Raw genomic sequence first — 18,264 nt, 5'->3', positions numbered from 1 at the left:
TTCCATGTCCATTTATAGAGTGATAACATTGAAACATAACATTCCCTGTATTGACTTTCCTGGCGTTATCCCTCCTATCTCTCCTCCTCCTCCCCTGTTTTTTTCTTCTTCTATCTCTTCCCAATATGCTTGTTCTGCTGTTTACCCCCCTCTCCCCCTTATCCCTAGAAAGGTGTGAGTGTGTGTGTGTGTGTGTGTGTGTGTGTGTGTGTGTGTGTGCGTGCGTGCGTGCGTGCGTGCGTGTGTGTGTGTTTGTGTGTGTGCGTTTGTGAGTGTGCGTTTTGTGAGTGAGTGTGTGTGTGTGCATGTTGGTGTGTGCTCGTGCGTGCATATGTGTGTTTGTGCACGCGTCAGCAGTGCTACAAAAGAGAGAGAGGGACCAGGCATCACTAGAACAATAAACGAGGGAGAGAGATACACAAAGAGGAGGAGTAGAAGAAAAAAAACAGATGATGAGGAAGATAAGGTACTGCAGGGAAGAGGGAGGACTATCAGAGAGAGACAGTCATCATAGCCAGGAAACATCTGCTCTTTTTATTTTTTATTTCATCTTTATTTAATCAGGCCAGTTGAGAACAAGTTCTCGTTTACAACTGAGACCTGGACAAGATAAAGCAAAGCAGTGCGACAAAAAACAACAGAGTTACACATGGAATAAACAAAAGTACAGTCAATAACACAATATAAAAATCTATATACAGTCTGTGCGAATGGAGTAAGGAGGTAAGGAAATAAATAGGCCATAGTAGCGAAGTAATTACAATTTAGCAAATTAACACTGGAGTGATAGATGTGCAGATGATGTGCAAGTAGAAATACTGGTGTGCAAAAGAGCAAAAAAAAGTAAATAAAACCAATATGGGGATATATGGGGATATATGGGGACTCACCCACAATATATGGGGACTCACCCACAAACAGGACCAAGCCTGACCTGCTGAGGAGTGACGGACTCCATCCTAACTGGAGGGGTGCTCTCCTCTTATCTACCAACATAGACAAGGCTCTAACTCCTCTAGCTCCACAATGAAATAGGGTGCAGGTCAGGCAGCAGGCTGTTAGCCAGCCTGCCAGCATAGTGGAGTCTGCCACTAGCACAGTCAGTGTAGTCAGCTCAGCTATATCCCCATTGAGACCGTGTCTGTGCCTCGACCTAGGTTGGGCAAAACTAAACATGGCGGTATTCACCTTAGCAATCTCACTAGGATAAAGACCTCCTCCATTCCTGTCATTATTGAAAGAGATCATGATACCTCACATCTCGAAATAGAGCTACTTAATGTTAGATCCCTTACTTCAAAGGCAATTATAGTCAATGAACTAATCACTGATCATAATCTTGATGTGATTGGCCTGACTGAAACATGGCTTAAGCCTGATGAATTTACTGTGTTAAATGAGGACTCACCTCCTGGCTATACTAGTGACCATATCCCCCGTGCATCCCGCAAAGGCGGAGGTGTTGCTAACATTTACGATAGCAAATTTCAATTTACAAAAAAAAATGACGTTTTCGTCTTTTGAGCTTCTAGTCATGAAATCTATGCAGCCTACTCAATCACTTTTTATAGCTACTGTTTACAGGCCTCCTGGGCCATATACAGCGTTCCTCATTGAGTTCCCTGAATTCCTATCGGACCTTGTAGTCATAGCAGATAATATTCTAATCTTTGGTGACTTTAATATTCACATGGAAAAGTCCCCAGACCCACTCCAAAAGGCTTTCGGAGCCATCATCGACTCAGTGGGTTTTGTCCAACATGTCTCTGGACCTACTCACTGTCACAGTCATACTCTGGACATAGTTTTCTCCCATGGAATAAATGTTGTGGATCTTAATGTTTTTCCTCATAATCCTGGACTATCGGACCACCATTTTATTATGTTTGCAATTGCAATAAATAATCTGCTCAGACCCCAACCAAGGAACATCAAAAGTCGTGCTGTAAATTCACAGACATCACAAAGATTCCTTGATGTCCTTCCAGACTCCCTCTGTCTACCCAAGGACACCAGAGGACAAAAATCAGTTAACCACATAACTGAGGAACTCAATTTAACCTTGCGCAATACCCTAGATGCAGTTGCACCCCTAAAAACTAAAAACATTTGTCATAAGAAACTAGCTCCCAGAAAATACCTGAGCTCTGAAGCAAGCTTCCAGGAAATTGGAACGGAAATAGCGCCACACCAAACTGGAAGTCTTCCGACTAGCTTGGAAAGACAGTACCGTGCAGTACCGAAGAGCCCTTACTGCTGCTCGATCATCCTATTTTTCCAACTTAATTGAGGAAAATAAGAACAATCCGAAATTCCTTTTTGATACTGTCGCAAAGCTAACTAAAAAGCAGCATTCCCCAAGAGAGGATGGCTTTCACTTCAGCAGTAATAAATTAATGAACTTCTTTGAGGAAAAGATCATGATTATTAGAAAGCAAATTACGGACTCCTCTTTAAATCTGCGTATTCCTTCAAAGCTCAGTTGTCCTGAGTCTGCACAACTTTGCCAGCACCTAGGATCAAGCGAGACACTCAAGTGTTTTAGTACTGTATCTCTTGACACAATGATGAAAATAATCATGGCCTCTAAACCTTCAAGCTGCATACTGGACCCTATTCCAACTAAACTACTGAAAGAGCTGCTTCCTGTGCTTGGCCCTCCTATGTTGAACATAATAAACGGCTCTCTATCCACCGGATGTGTACCAAACTCACTAAAAGTGGCAGTAATAAAGCCTCTCTTGAAAAAGCCAAACTTTGACCCAGAAAATATAAAAAACTATCGGCCTATATCAAATCTTCCATTCCTCTCAAAAATTTTAGAAAATGCTGTTGCGCAGCAACTCACTGCCTTCCTGAAGACAAACAATGTATACGAAATGCTTCAGTCTGGTTTTAGACCCCATCATAGCACTGAGACTGCACTTGTGAAGGTGGTAAATTACCTTTTAATGGCATCAGACCGAGGCTCTGCATCTGTCCTCGTGCTCCTAGATCTTAGTGCTGCTTTTGATACCATCGGTCACCACATTCTTTTGGAGAGATTGGAAACCCAAATTGGTCTACACGGACAAGTTCTGGCCTGGTTTAGATCTTATCTGTCGGAACGATATCAGTTTGTCTCTGTGAATGATTGTCCTCTGACAAATCAACTGTAAATTGCGATGTTCCTCAAGGTTCCGTTTTAGGACCACTATTGTTTTCACTATATATTTTACCTCTTGGGGATGTCATTCGAAAACATAATGTTAACTTTCACTGCTATGCGGATGACACACAGCTGTACATTTCAATGAAACATGGTGAATCCCCAAAATTGCCCTCGCTAGAAGCATGTGTTTCAGACATAAGGAAGTGGATGGCTGCAAACTTTCTACTTTTAAACTCGGACAAAACAGAGATGCTTGTTCTAGGTCCCAAGAAACAAAGAGATCTTCTGTTGAATCTGACAATTAATCTTAATGGTTGTACAGTCGTCTCAAATAAAACTGTGAAGGACCTCGTCGTTACTCTGGACCCTGATCTCTCTTTTGAAGAACATATCAAGACTGTTTCAAGGACAGCTTTTTTCCAACTACGTAACATTGCAAAAATCAGATACTTTTTGTCCAAAAATAATGCAGAAAAATTAATCCATGCTTTTGTCACTTCTAGGTTAGACTACTGCAATGCTCTACTTTCCGGCTACCCAGATAAAGCACTAAATAAACTTCAGTTAGTGCTAAATACGGCTGCTAGAATCCTGACTAGAACCCAAAAAATTGATCATATTACTCCAGTGCTAGCCTCCTTACACTGGCTTCCTGTTAAGGCTAGGGCTGATTTCAAGGTTTTACTGCTAACCTACAAAGCATTACATGGGCTTGCTCCTACCTATCTCTCTGATTTGGTCCTGCCGTACATACCTACACGTACGCTACGGTCGCAAGACGCAGGCCTCCTAATTGTCCCTAGAATTTCTAAGCAAACAGCTGGAGGCAGGGCTTTCTCCTATAGAACTCAATTTTTATGGAATGGTCTGCCTACCCATGTGAGAGACGCAAACTCGGTCTCAACCTTTAAGTCTTTACTGAAGACTCATCTCTTCAGTGGGTCATATGATTGAGTGTAGTCTGTCCCAGGAGTGTGAAGGTGAACGGAAAGGCTCTGGAGCAACGAACCCCCCTTGCTGTCTCTGCCTGGCCGGTTCCCCTCTTTCCACTGGGATTCTCTGCCTCTAACCCTATTACAGGGGCTGAGTCACTGGCTTACTAGGGCTCTTTCATACCGTCCCTAGGAGGGGTGCGTCACTTGAGTGGGTTGAGTCACTGATGTGATCTTCCTGCCTGGATTGGCGTCCCTCCTTGGGTTGTGCCGTGGTGGAGATCTTTGTGGGCTATACTCGGCCTTGTCTCAGGATGGTAAGTTGGTGGTTGAAGATATCCTTCTAGTGGTGTGGGGGCTGTGCTTTGGCAAAGTGGGTGGGGTTATATCCTTCCTGTTTGGCCCTGTCCGGGGGTGTCATCGGATGGGGCCACAGTGTCTCCTGACCCCTCCTGTCTCAGCCTCCAGTATTTATGCTGCAGTAGTTTATGTGTCGGGGGGCTAGGGTCAGGTTGTTATATCTGGAGTACTTCTCCTGTCCAGCAGCGATTGGTTGAAGAGCATGCATTTAGTTTTTTGTTTTAAAAACTAAATTAATATATTTTTTAAACACACACACACACACACACACACACACACACACACACACACACACACACACACACACACACACACACACACACACACACACACACACACACACACACACACACACACACATATACACACACACTTTCACACTCACCACATACGCTGTTGCTACTGTCTATCTATCCTCTTGCCTAGTCACTTTACCTCTACCTATATTAACATAGCTACCTCAATGACCTTGTATCCTTTCTGGTGCTCCCTGTATACAGCCATGCTATTTTTTATCTTTATTGTTATTCGTTATTCACTGTGTATTTATTCCTTGTGTCACTATTTTTATGTTTTTTATTTGTCTTTAACTGTTGGAAAATAACCTGTAGGTTAAATTACTCTCATTGTTGGGACGGGCCTGTAAGCATTTCACTGTCAGTAAACAACACTGGTTGTTTACAAAGCATATGACAAATACAATTTGATTTGATTTGAGAAACCAGACCACTCCCCACACTCTCAGACGAAAGTCTACTGTCTGTCTGAAACTGTCCCTTATGATCACTGTTAGGGGTAACGCGTTACAAAGTAAAGTGTTAGAGTAGCCTACTCAGATTACTTTTTGTGGTAACGAGTAACCTAAAGCGTTAGCTTTTCAATTTAAGTAATCAGTGTAGGAGATAAGTAAGGTTGTAACATAACAAGTTACTTTAAATGCAATGCAAGTTCCCCAACACTGCTTACGATTACCAGTCAACATATACAGTGTTGCAAACTCCCGGTTTTACAGAAATCCTGGTTGGAGGATTCCAGGTTTCCAGGAATTTTACAACCAGGATTTCTGGAAAACCTGGGAATTTGGGGAAAATGGTGTGGATTTTGTAACCCTAGCTTTGTATTATCTCTGAAAGACAAAATGTTCATCTGTAGACTTACTTCAGCATCCATCCATCCGTCTTGTCACTACGGAAATTACAGGTCTGCTAGCCAGACCATCCATCTATGTCCTTCACTACCATTAACGTGATAGAGCACAGTGAATAGATCTAATATAATAACATGATTCTGGGATGAATAGTGGTTAGAGGCATCCTACTGTGACCATATGTATCATGTATGCATCCCATCCTATGTAGTGCACTATCTTTGACCAGTGCCCATAGGTGTTTGGTCAAGAGTAGTGCACTATATTGGGAATGGTGTGCCATTTGGGATGCAGACCACATGAATGGCATGCTGAGGTAGGAATGAATGTACAGGTTTATGAATAATTGAAATATTTCTTTAAATAAATGATTTAACGGACAATACATATATTAACATAGGATTGGTAGTGTGGATTGGTAGTGTGGATTGGTAGTGTGGATTGGTAGTGTGGATTGGTAGCGTGGATTGGTAGCGTGGATTGGTAGTGTGGATTGGTAGTGTGGAGTGAATAGATGGATGTGTTTCTCCTTGAAAGTCACCCAACTGAAACCTTTCTGTGTGTGTGTGTGTGTGTGTGTGTGTGTGTGTGTGTGTGTGTGTGTGTGTGTGTGTGTGTGTGTGTGTGTGTGTGTGTGTGTGTGTGTGTGTGTGTGTGTGTGTGTGTGTGTGTGTGTGTGTGTGTGTGCGCCTCCATGTGTGTTTACATGTTTTCCTACATTATCATGACCCCAATTTCCTAACAATTCACCTGAATATCCTGAAAAGTTAGGAAAACAAAAACTTTTTTTGAAAAGTCAGGACTTTTTTTCAGGTCCTGAATTTGTTATTTTGCTATTTTAAACTTAAGAGTTGGGGAAAGGGGGATACCTAGTCAGTTGTACAACTGAATGCGTTCAGCTGAAATGTATCTTTTGCATTTAACCCGACCCCTCTGAATCAGAGCGGTGCGGAGGGATGCCTTAATCGACATCCACATCTTCAGCACCCAGTGGGTTAACTACCTTGCTCAGGGGCAGAATGACAGATTTTTACCTCGTCTGCTCAGGGATTGAGCCAGAAACCGTTTGGTTACTGGCCCAACGCTCCAACCCTCAGGTTACCTGCTGCCCCATGGGTTAGGTTTAGGGTTAGGGAAAATAGGATTTTTAATGATTTTTACATTCCAAAAAGTCCAGAAATGTAAATGAAAATAAAGCCGTGTGTAAATAAAAAAGAAGAGAAGGACAGTGGGGAATAAAAGGTGGCTGAGCCTGATGAACTCTAAGCCCTTTACATCGACAAAACAACATTTTATTAGTGAAATAATCCTGCCAATATCGCTTCACCGAAATACAGCATCCGTCGAGCACATTGGGCCCAAATTCCTCACATGTCTTTGCTATTAACGAGACAGGTGACAGATAATAGCTTCCTCAGATGTTCCATACCTCTGCCAGCTCCTACCTTCAGCTCCAGGTGTTTTCCTGACACTACTGTCCTCCATACATCTCCCTTCCATCAGACAGAAAAGCAGACCGACGAACTGACGTTGGGCCTGGTTCAATGTATTTCTATCCCCCGGGGCAAAGGAACGTCCATCAGTCCATGATTGACCACACTGCACTGCAGAGCGTTCCACATCGCCATTAGAACAAGGACGTCTGGTCGAGGAAATGCTCAAATGCTTTGCATAAGAAACTAAGGACCCTGATCAAAAGGACCCTGATCAAAAGGACCCTGGTCAAAAGGACCCTAGTCAAAAGGACAGTGGTCAAAAGGACCCTGGTCAAAAGGACGCTGATCAAAAGGACCCTGGTCAAAAGGACCCTGGTCAAAAGGACCCTGGTCAAAAGTAGGGTGCCATTTGGAACGCAAGCTAACCATCTCAGAGGAAAACGGCAATCATTTAATTTCTGGCCTCGTTACTATACTCCAATGCTGAGTTGGAAATGAGCCTTAACATGTGGGAGAATGCTCAGCCAGAGTAGGAGAACGTTTTAATAGAAGAAGACATTGAAATGTTTGCACTTGGGGTTCCACCATAGAAATAGAACGATACAGACTATGGGCAAAGATTTTTACAACTAAAGCAACATAGATCACAGCCTGTTGTTTCCAATTGCAACAAATTAGTCATAGTGGGGAGGACAAGCAAGGAGGTGGGCAGAGCCAAGCACCATCTAGTGAGATCCTATTGGCTTGTTCTAGCATGTATCTGCGGGCAGAGCCAAGCACCATCTAGTGAGATCCTATTGGCTTGTTCTAGCATGTATCTGCGGGCAGAGCCAATCACCATCTAGTGAGATCCTATTGGCTTGTTCTAGCATGTATCTGCGGGCAGAGCCAATCACCATCTAGTGAGATCCTATTGGCTTGTTCTAGCATGTATCTGCGGGCAGAGCCAATCACCATCTAGTGAGATCCTATTGGCTTGTTCTAGCATGTATCTGCGGGCAGAGCCAATCACCATCTAGTGAGATCCTATTGGCTTGTTCTAGCATGTATCTGCGTGTGCAATAACTAAATTCAAAAAACTGTATTGAGATAAAATGTTTCATTGATGAGAAGATTTGCAGAATGTCAGCCAAAATCCATCTCGTTCCATCTTCTCCCACTACCGGCCAGTGGGCTTCCTCTCACTACCATATTCTATGGGTTCCATGTTGGTAGGTTCCTGCTCATTTTGGTAGGCTCCTACTCAAGTAGACCATTGTGATGTTTTTAAAACTGCCGCAAAAGTTGGTACATGCTTGGAAAGTGGAGATGTTACAAACTGCCAAAAAGTTAACATTACTGTAGACACCTCGCAGTTCTCATGCTTAGCTAGTCAGTGAAGGTTGTTATAGCACCTGGCAATACCATGTCTCCAAACATGATGCGATATATCCAGTTATGATGGCAGTGCCGACGCTTCAATGCAGCGTGGGAGTCTTTGTAGTCACGTGTGGTTAAATTAAAGCTGCAATATGTAACTTTTGGGGTGACCCAACCAAATTCACATAGAAATGTGATTTATAGATATGCTGTAATGGGAAAATTGAGAGTGAACAAATGTGAACGATGATGAAGTGATCAAGATTCCACCTGCTGACGCTAACCTGGCATGTTGTTTCAATTTGGCATTGTCCGGATGGATGGCAGTATATTTGCATCTCTCACCTTCCAGTGGAAATCTCAGGGGAAAAGATGACCCCATGGAAGTCCTGGGGTCACTGACACTACAAGAGGTGTGACGACTGATGAAAACTTGAATTGACGAAATTGGTGTTACTGTGTGAATTAAATTATCATGTTTGGATTGTTTCAAGAGTTTATAAAGATGCTGCACATGTCTTATTGCATTGTATGTTTTCTGGTTGATGTATTTCAGTGACTGGATTGGTCAAAACATTCAAATTGAGTTGATTAGATTAGAATCTGGGTGTGTTGCTGCTGCCTGTAATGAGTGGGCGGTGAGTCGGATGCAGGTGCAACAGTTTAATAAAACAACAAAACCAAGAAGATGACACTAACATAAGGCAGAACACTGCTACACAAGAACAATACCAACTGAGAGAACCTGGGAGAGTTATATATAAAGGGGAGGAAATGATGAAGGGAATCATAATGATTCACGGGTGCACGTAACATCGAGGGGAGCCCGGAGTACTCTGTCAGATCCCTACTGGACTCCCGACGTCGTGGGTGTCGGTTCCAGTATCTATTGGACTGGGAGGGGTATGGCCCAGAATAGCGGTGTTGAGTTCTGGTGGAGGACATTCTGGACTCCAACATCATCCGTGATTTTCACCTTTGCCGCCCGGACCGACCCGCTCCTCGTCCTCGGGGTCGTCCCCCTGGTCGGCGTCGTCCTGTGGCTGGAGCCGCACGTCGTCAGAGTACTAACCACCGGTCTTGGGATTCATCATTACGCACACCTGGCACTTATAATTACGCGCACCTGCGAATCATTACCTGGACTCCATTACCTTCATCATTTCCTCCCCTTTATATGTCTCTCTCCCAGGTTCACTCATCAGTTTCCATTGTTCTTGTCTATCGGCGTTTTGCCTTATGTTAGTGTCGTGTTCTTGGTTAGAGTTTGCGGCTTTCCTTTATTTTTTAAAGTGTTCCACTCTGCTAGCCAGCACCTCGCCCTAAATAGATGTGTGTGTCTTTCGCCCCCTAGATCATTCTGTAATGTAACATGTATTTCATGTACACTGTAATTTCGTGATAAATAATTTCAATCTTTTACTTTCGGTTTTGAACACCACCTTCAAGTAGCTGAAAATACAATATGTTTGGTTATGGAAAACAATATTTCACAGTGGTTTAGATGGTACAATGATTCTCTACACTATCCTAGCTTGTTTTGTCACATAAACTGAAATTAGGCGAACTATTGCAATTTTTGCCACCAGGAAATGGTGGAGCTATTTCTTTGTAGTGCATCTTTTAAATGTGTCTCACTGGTTTTCTGTCAAAGCGTTATTATTGTTTTCTTAAACAGACTACTCACACCCTCTCTGTCTGAGTTACATGGCATAATCAAATGTTTTCCTCCTGGCTATGATCACAATAGGTTTCCTCCTAGTGATTTACACCGGTCCTAGGCATAAAGAATAATATTTCTTTGTGTTTACGGGCTGCCTGATGTACTTTCATTAAGTGTTAACTATCCGTCTTTGGCCAGAACCCTTCCTCCTGCTGCTTCCCCTTCGTGTTCTCACTCCACTGGTTCACTTTAATAGAGGAGAAGTGGATCAGGGATTGATGTGACATCATGGCCACGTCCCAAATGGCACCCTATTCCCTATTTAATGCACTACTTTTGACCAGGGCTCACAGGGCTCTGGTCAAAAGTAATGTCCTATGTAGGGAATAGGGTGTCATTTGGGACAAAGCCAATGTCCTGTTTGGAGACAGGATAATCATATTACACTCGTTTCTGAGAACTCTGGGCCGTGTTACAACTTCCATCGGTAGAACATCAAAAGAGTTTGATTGAAGGTGGCATGTGAGGAGAATCTGGCACTGCTCGAGTTCTAGAGCTCTCTGGCTTCAGTTGTGACATCATGGGACACTCCATTGGCTCAGGGCCAGCTCCATGCTGGTCTACTCTGCTCAAGCAGGGAGAAAGACAACACTCCTGGTAAAACACACTTTTATCTGTGTGCTGGTGGCATTGAAATGAAAACAGAGACAGTGTACACACACAAACACACATACTGTGTGCACAAAACAAAGTCTGTTTTTGAAACATATACACACACACACACATCCTCTCTCTATCATTAGTCAAGTCAAATTAATTTAAAGTGCTTTAAATCGGGGTCACAAAACATGTTACATAATTAAATATTGACCTACCAACACAGGTGTGTTGAGGTGCCAGGTAAGGTGTGTTGAGGTGCCAGGTAGTTTGTAGTTACCTACCTACACAGGTGTGTTGAGGTGCCAGGTAAGGTGTGTTGAGGTGCCAGGTAGTTTGTAGTTACCTAGCTACCTACACAGGTGTGTTGAGGTGCCAGATAGAGTGTGTAGATAACTACCTACACAGGTGTGTTGAGGTACCATGTAGAGTGTGTAGATAACTACCTACACAGGTGTGTTGAGGTGCCAGGTAGTGTGTAAATACCTACCTACACAGGTGTGTTGAGGTGCCAGGTAGAGTGTGTAGATACCTACCTACACAGGTGTGTTGAGGTACCACGTAGAGTGTGTAGATACCTACCTACACAGGTGTGTTGAGGTACCAGGTAGTGTGTAAATACCTACCTACACAGGTGTGTTGAGGTGCCAGGTAGAGTGTGTAGATACCCACCTACACAGGTGTGTTGAGGTACCAGGTAGTGTGTAGATACCTACCTACACAGGTGTGTTGAGGTACCAGGTTGAGGTGCCAGGAGTGTGTAAATACCTACCTACACAGGTGTGTTGAGGTACCAGGTAGAGTGTGTAGATACCTACCTACACAGGTGTGTTGAGGTACCAGGTAGAGTGTGTAGATACCTACCTACACAGGTGTGTTGAGTTGCCAGGTGGGGTGTGTAGATACCTACCTACACAGGTGTGTTGAGGTACCACGTAGAGTGTGTAGATACCTACCTACACAGGTGTGTTGAGGTGCCAGGTAGTGTGTAAATACCTACCTACACAGGTGTGTTGAGGTGCCAGGTAGAGTGTGTAGATACCCACCTACACAGGTGTGTTGAGGTACCAGGTAGAGTGTGTAGATACCTACCTACACAGGTGTGTTGAGGTACCAGGTAGAGTGTGTAGATACCTACCTACACAGGTGTGTTGAGGTACCAGGTAGAGTGTGTAGATACCTACCTACACCGGTGTGTTGAGGTGCCAGGTGGGGTGTGTAGATACCTATCTACACAGGTGTGTTGAGGTACCACGTAGAGTGTGTAGATACCTACCTACACAGGTGTGTTGAGGTGCCAGGTAGTGTGTAAATACTTACCTACACAGGTGTGTTGAGGTACCAGGTAGAGTGTGTAGATACCTACCTACACAGGTGTGTTGAGGTGCCAGGTGGGGTGTGTAGATACCTACCTACACAGGTGTGTTGAGGTACCAGGTAGAGTGTGCAGATACCTTCCTAAACAGGTGTGTTGAGGTACCATGTAGAGTGTGTAGATAACTACCTACACAGGTGTGTTGAGGTGCCAGGTAGTGTGTAAATACCTACCTACACAGGTGTGTTGAGGTGCCAGGTAGAGTGTGTAGATACCTACCTACACAGGTGTGTTGAGGTACCACGTAGAGTGTGTAGATACCTACCTACACAGGTGTGTTGAGGTACCATGTAGTGTGTAAATACCTACCTACACAGGTGTGTTGAGGTGCCAGGTAGAGTGTGTAGATACGCACCTACACAGGTGTGTTGAGGTACCAGGTAGAGTGTGTAGATACCTACCTACACAGGTGTGTTGAGGTACCACGTAGAGTGGGTAGATACCTACATACACAGGTGTGTTGAGGTGCCAGGTAGAGTGTGTAGATACCCACCTACACAGGTGTGTTGAGGTACCAGGTAGAGTGTGTAGATACCTACCTACACAGGTGTGTTGAGGTACCAGGTAGAGTGTGTAGATACCTACCTACACAGGTGTGTTGAGGTACCAGGTAGAGTGTGTAGATACCTACCTACACAGGTGTGTTGAGGTGCCAGGTGGGGTGTGTAGATACCTACCTACACAGGTGTGTTGAGGTACCTGGTAGAGTGTGTAGATACCTACCTACACAGGTGTGTTGACGTGCCAGGTGGGGTGTGTAGATACCTACCTACACAGGTGTGTTGAGGTACCAGGTAGAGTGTGTAGATACCTACCTACACAGGTGTGTTGAGGTGCCAGGTGGGGTGTGTAGATACCTACCTACACAGGTGTGTTGAGGTACCAGGTAGAGTGTGTAGATACCTTCCTACACAGGTGTGTTGAGGTACCATGTAGAGTGTGTAGATAACTACCTACACAGGAGTGTTGAGGTGCCAGGTAGTGTGTAAAAACCTACCTACACAGGTGTGTTGAGGTGCCAGGTAGAGTGTGTAGATACCTACCTACAGAGGTGTGTTGAGGTACCACGTAGAGTGTGTAGATACCTACCTACACAGGTGTGTTGAGGTACCATGTAGTGTGTAAATACCTACCTACACAGGTGTGTTGAGGTGCCAGGTAGAGTGTGTAGATACCCACCTACACAGGTGTGTTGAGGTACCAGGTAGAGTGTGTAGATACCTACCTACACAGGTGTGTTGAGGTACCATGTAGAGTGTGTAGATACCTACCTACACAGGTGTGTTGAGGTGCCAGGTAGTGTGTAAATACCTACCTTCACAGGTGTGTTGAGGTGCCAGGTAGAGTGTGTAGATACCCACCTACACAGGTGTGTTGAGGTACCAGGTAGAGTGTGTAGATACCTACCTACACAGGTGTGTTGAGGTACCACGTAGAGTGTGTAGATACCTACCTACACAGGTGTGTTGAGGTGCCAGGTAGTGTGTAAATACCTACCTACACAGGTGTGTTGAGGTGCCAGGTAGAGTGTGTAGATACCCACCTACACAGGTGTGTTGAGGTACCAGGTAGAGTGTGTAGATACCTACCTACACAGGTGTGTTGAGGTACCAGGTAGAGTGTGTAGATACCTACCTACACAGGTGTGTTGAGGTACCAGGTAGAGTGTGTAGATACCTACCTACACAGGTGTGTTGAGGTACCAGGTAGAGTGTGTAGATACCTACCTACACAGGTGTGTTGAGGTGCCAGGTAGAGTGTGTAGATACCTACCTACACAGGTGTGTTGAGGTACCAGGTAGAGTGTGTAGATACCTACCTACACAGGTGTGTTGAGGTACCAGGTAGAGTGTGTAGATACCTACCTACACAGGTGTGTTGAGGTGCCAGGTGGGGTGTGTAGATACCTACCTACACAGGTGTGTTGAGGTACCAGGTAGAGTGTGTAGATACCTACCTACACAGGTGTGTTGAGGTGCCAGGTGGGGTGTGTAGATACCTACCTACACAGGTCTATTGAGGTGCCAGGTGGGGTGTGTAGATACCTACCTACACAGGTGTGTTGAGGTGCCAGGTAGTGTGTGTAGATACCTACCTACACAGGTGTGTTGAGGTGCCAGGTGGGGTGTGTAGATACCTACCTACACAGGTGTGTTGAGGTGCCAGGTAGAGTGTGTAGATACCTACCTACACAGGTGTGTTGAGGTACCAGGTAGAGTGTGTAGATGCCTATCTACACAGGTGTGTTGAGGTGCCAGGTGGGGTGTGTAGTTACCTACCTACACAGGTGTGTTGAGGTGCCAGGTAGTGTGTAAATACCTACCTACACAGGTGTGTTGAGGTACCACGTAGAGTGTGTAGATACCTACCTACACAGGTGTGTTGAGGTGCCAGGTAGTGTGTAAATACCTACCTACACCGGTGTGTTGAGGTACCATGTAGAGTGTGTAGATACCTACCTACACAGGTGTGTTGAGGTGCCAGGTAGTGTGTAAATACCTACCTTCACAGGTGTGTTGAGGTGCCAGGTAGAGTGTGTAGATACCCACCTACACAGGTGTGTTGAGGTACCAGGTAGAGTGTGTAGATACCTACCTACACAGGTGTGTTGAGGTACCAGGTAGAGTGTGTAGATACCTACCTACACAGGTGTGTTGAGGTACCAGGTAGAGTGTGTAGATACCTACCTACACAGGTGTGTTGAGGTACCAGGTAGAGTGTGTAGATGCCTACCTACACAGGTGTGTTGAGGTGCCAGGTGGGGTGTGTAGATACCTACCTACACAGGTGTGTTGAGGTACCAGGTAGAGTGTGTAGATACCTACCTACACAGGTGTGTTGAGGTACCAGGTAGAGTGTGTAGATACCTACCTACACAGGTGTGTTGAGGTACCAGGTAGAGTGTGTAGATACCTACCTACACAGGTGTGTTGAGGTACCAGGTAGAGTGTGTAGATACCCACCTACACAGGTGTGTTGAGGTGCCAGGTGGGGTGTGTAGATACCTACCTACACAGGTGTGTTGAGGTACCAGGTAGAGTGTGTAGTTACCTACCTACACAGGTGTGTTGAGGTGCCAGGTAGTGTGTAAATACCTACCTACACAGGTGTGTTGAGGTGCCAGGTAGAGTGTGTAGATACCCACCTACACAGGTGTGTTGAGGTACCAGGTAGAGTGTGTAGATACCTACCTACACAGGTGTGTTGAGGTACCAGGTAGAGTGTGTAGATACCTACCTACACAGGTGTGTTGAGGTGCCAGGTGGGGTGTGTACATACCTACCTACACAGGTGTGTTGAGGTACCAGGTAGAGTGTGTAGATACCTACCTACACAGGTGTGTTGAGGTGCCAGGTGGGGTGTGTAGATACCTACCTACACAGGTCTATTGAGGTGCCAGGTGGGGTGTGTAGATACCTACCTACACAGGTGTGTTGAGGTACCAGGTGGGGTGTGTAGATACCTACCTACACAGATGTGTTGAGGTGCAGGTGGGGTGTGTAGATACCTACCTACACAGATGTGTTGAGGTACCAGGTGGGGTGTGTAGATACCTACCTACACAGGTGTGTTGAGGTGCCAGGTGGGGTGTGTAGATACCTACCTACACAGGTGTGTTGAGGTGCCAGGTGGGGTGTGTAGATACCTACCTACACAGGTGTGTTGAGGTGCCAGGTGGGGTGTGTAGATACCTACCTACACAGGTGTGTTGAGGTACCAGGTGGGGTGTGTAGATACCTACCTACACAGGTGTGTTGAGGTGCAGGTGGGGTGTGTAGATACCTACCTACACAGATGTGTTGAGGTACCAGGTGGGGTGTGTAGATACCTACCTACACAGGTGTGTTGAGGTACCAGGTGGGGTGTGTAACTACCTACCTACATGTGTGTTGGGGTACCAGGTGGGGTGTGTAGTAGCCTTGTCACAAACCCTAAAACGGGAAGCCTGGGGAAGTTCCAGGACAGAAAGCAGCTAAAGAGGAGTCGGAACCAGGTGGAAATCAGGGCTCTCCAGATTAGTACCGTAGGAACAACAGTGCGTGAGGACAGAAAATGCCCATCATACTGTAGGCCTATGGCTGCACTGGCAATGGATGTAATATGATGCGGTGATAAGTGGATTCACATAGATGATATACTGAGAGATTGGAGAGTTTACAACTAGACAAAAAGCAAAGGTTCATTTGAGAATACAAATACACAGAAACACGGACACATTACAGACTTACCCCTTCCCCTCTTTGTTGCAGGATTGTGATATGGGATTCATCAACACTTACAATAGTTCATTTTGAATAATAGTTGAACAATTAAAACAAGTTTAACACTTTAAAGAATCAACACTTCATCACTTCAAAATGTACAAATAAGCTAACTGGTATGTAAATATTAGACATCTTAGTGTAAACAACAACAGATCATGGAGTAGTAGCAAGTACAGTAGCCTACACACTCACTTTACTGACAGTACAGTAGCCTACACACTCACTTTACTGACAGTACAGTAGCCTACACACTCACTTTACTGACAGTACAGTAGCCTACACACTCACTTTACTGACAGTACAGTAGCCTACACACTCACTTTACTGACAGTACAGTAGCCTACACACTCACTTTACTGACAGTACAGTAGCCTACACACTCACTTTACTGACAGTACAGTAGCCTACACACTCACTTTACTGACAGTATAGTAGCCTACACACTCACTTTACTGACAGTACAGTAGCCTACACACTCACTTTACTGACAGCTGAAGCTGCAATTTCACACTCTTCCATGGCTGTTATCTACAAATACATTTGGGGACTGTGATTTTAAATTACAATGAATACATCATGATAGCTAGCTAATAGGAAGTTAGTTACCTGATGACATTTAATTAACTTAGCCAAGGGGCCTCCTGAGTGGCACAGCGGTCTAAGGCACTGCATCCTGAGTGGCACAGCGGTCTAAGGCACTGCATCCCGAGTGGCACAGCGGTCTAAGGCACTGCATCCTGAGTGGCACAGCGGTCTAAGGCACTGCATCCTGAGTGGTGCAGCGGTCTAAGGCACTGCATCCTGAGTGGCACAGCGGTCTAAGGCACTGCATCCTGAGTGGTACAGCGGTCTAAGGCACTGCATCCCGAGTGGCGCAGTGGTCTAAGGCACTGCATTTTGTAACATTTGAAAAATGTGTTTACTGACTTTATTAGGGTCCTTATGGTATTTTTGATATTTTATTAGGATCCCTATTAGATGTTGCAGAAGCAGCAGCTCCTCTTCCTGGGGTCCAACACAAAACAGGAAACATGACACAATACAGAACATTAATAGACAAGAACAGCAAGGAGAGAAGTACGTTTTTTTGTTTTTTTTAAAGGCACACTTAGCCTACATATCAATACCTACACACAAACTATCTAGGTCAAATGTTTCTTACAAAATAATGGGCAATCTTCACTATTTTCAGTGGTAGTATATAACACACGCATATAACACACAGCATCTGTTCTACGGGCGTGTGGGGGGAGAGTTCTTGAAATTGATCATCCAATTAAAATCTTGCGGCTGGGAGCCAGCGGTCCATTCAAACTGTTTTTCCAATCGGCAACAACGTGATTTTGGAGGTATGGCAATGTGAGACTAGGTGTGTAGTTACCTACCTACAGTACACAGGTGTGTTCGGGTAGTGCCAGGTGGGGTGTGTAGTTACCTACCTACAGTACACAGGTGTGTTCGGGTAGTGCCAGGTGGGGTGTGTAGTTACCTACCTACAGTACACAGGTGTGTTCGGGTAGTGCCAGGTGGGGTGTGTAGTTATCTACCTACAGTACACAGGTGTGTTCGGGTAGTGCCAGGTGGGGTGTGTAGTTATCTACCTACAGTACACAGGTGTGTTCGGGTAGTGCCAGGTGGGGTGTGTAGTTACCTAACTACAGTACACAGGTGTGTTCGGGTAGAGCCAGGTGGGGTGTGTAGTTACCTACCTACAGTACACAGGTGTGTTCGGGTAGTGCCAGGTGGGGTGTGTAGTTACCTACCTACAGTACACAGCTGTGTTCGGGTAGTGCCAGGTGGGGTGTGTAGTTACCTACCTACAGTACACAGGTATGTTCGGATAGTGCCAGGTGGGATGTGTAGTTACCTACCTACAGTACACAGGTGTGTTCGGGTAGTGCCAGGTGGGATGTGTAGTT

Source organism: Oncorhynchus nerka, linkage group LG7 (genome assembly GCF_034236695.1).
Source record: "Oncorhynchus nerka isolate Pitt River linkage group LG7, Oner_Uvic_2.0, whole genome shotgun sequence".
Taxonomy (NCBI): domain Eukaryota; kingdom Metazoa; phylum Chordata; class Actinopteri; order Salmoniformes; family Salmonidae; genus Oncorhynchus; species Oncorhynchus nerka.
Note: the sequence above shows the minus strand (reverse complement) of the source record.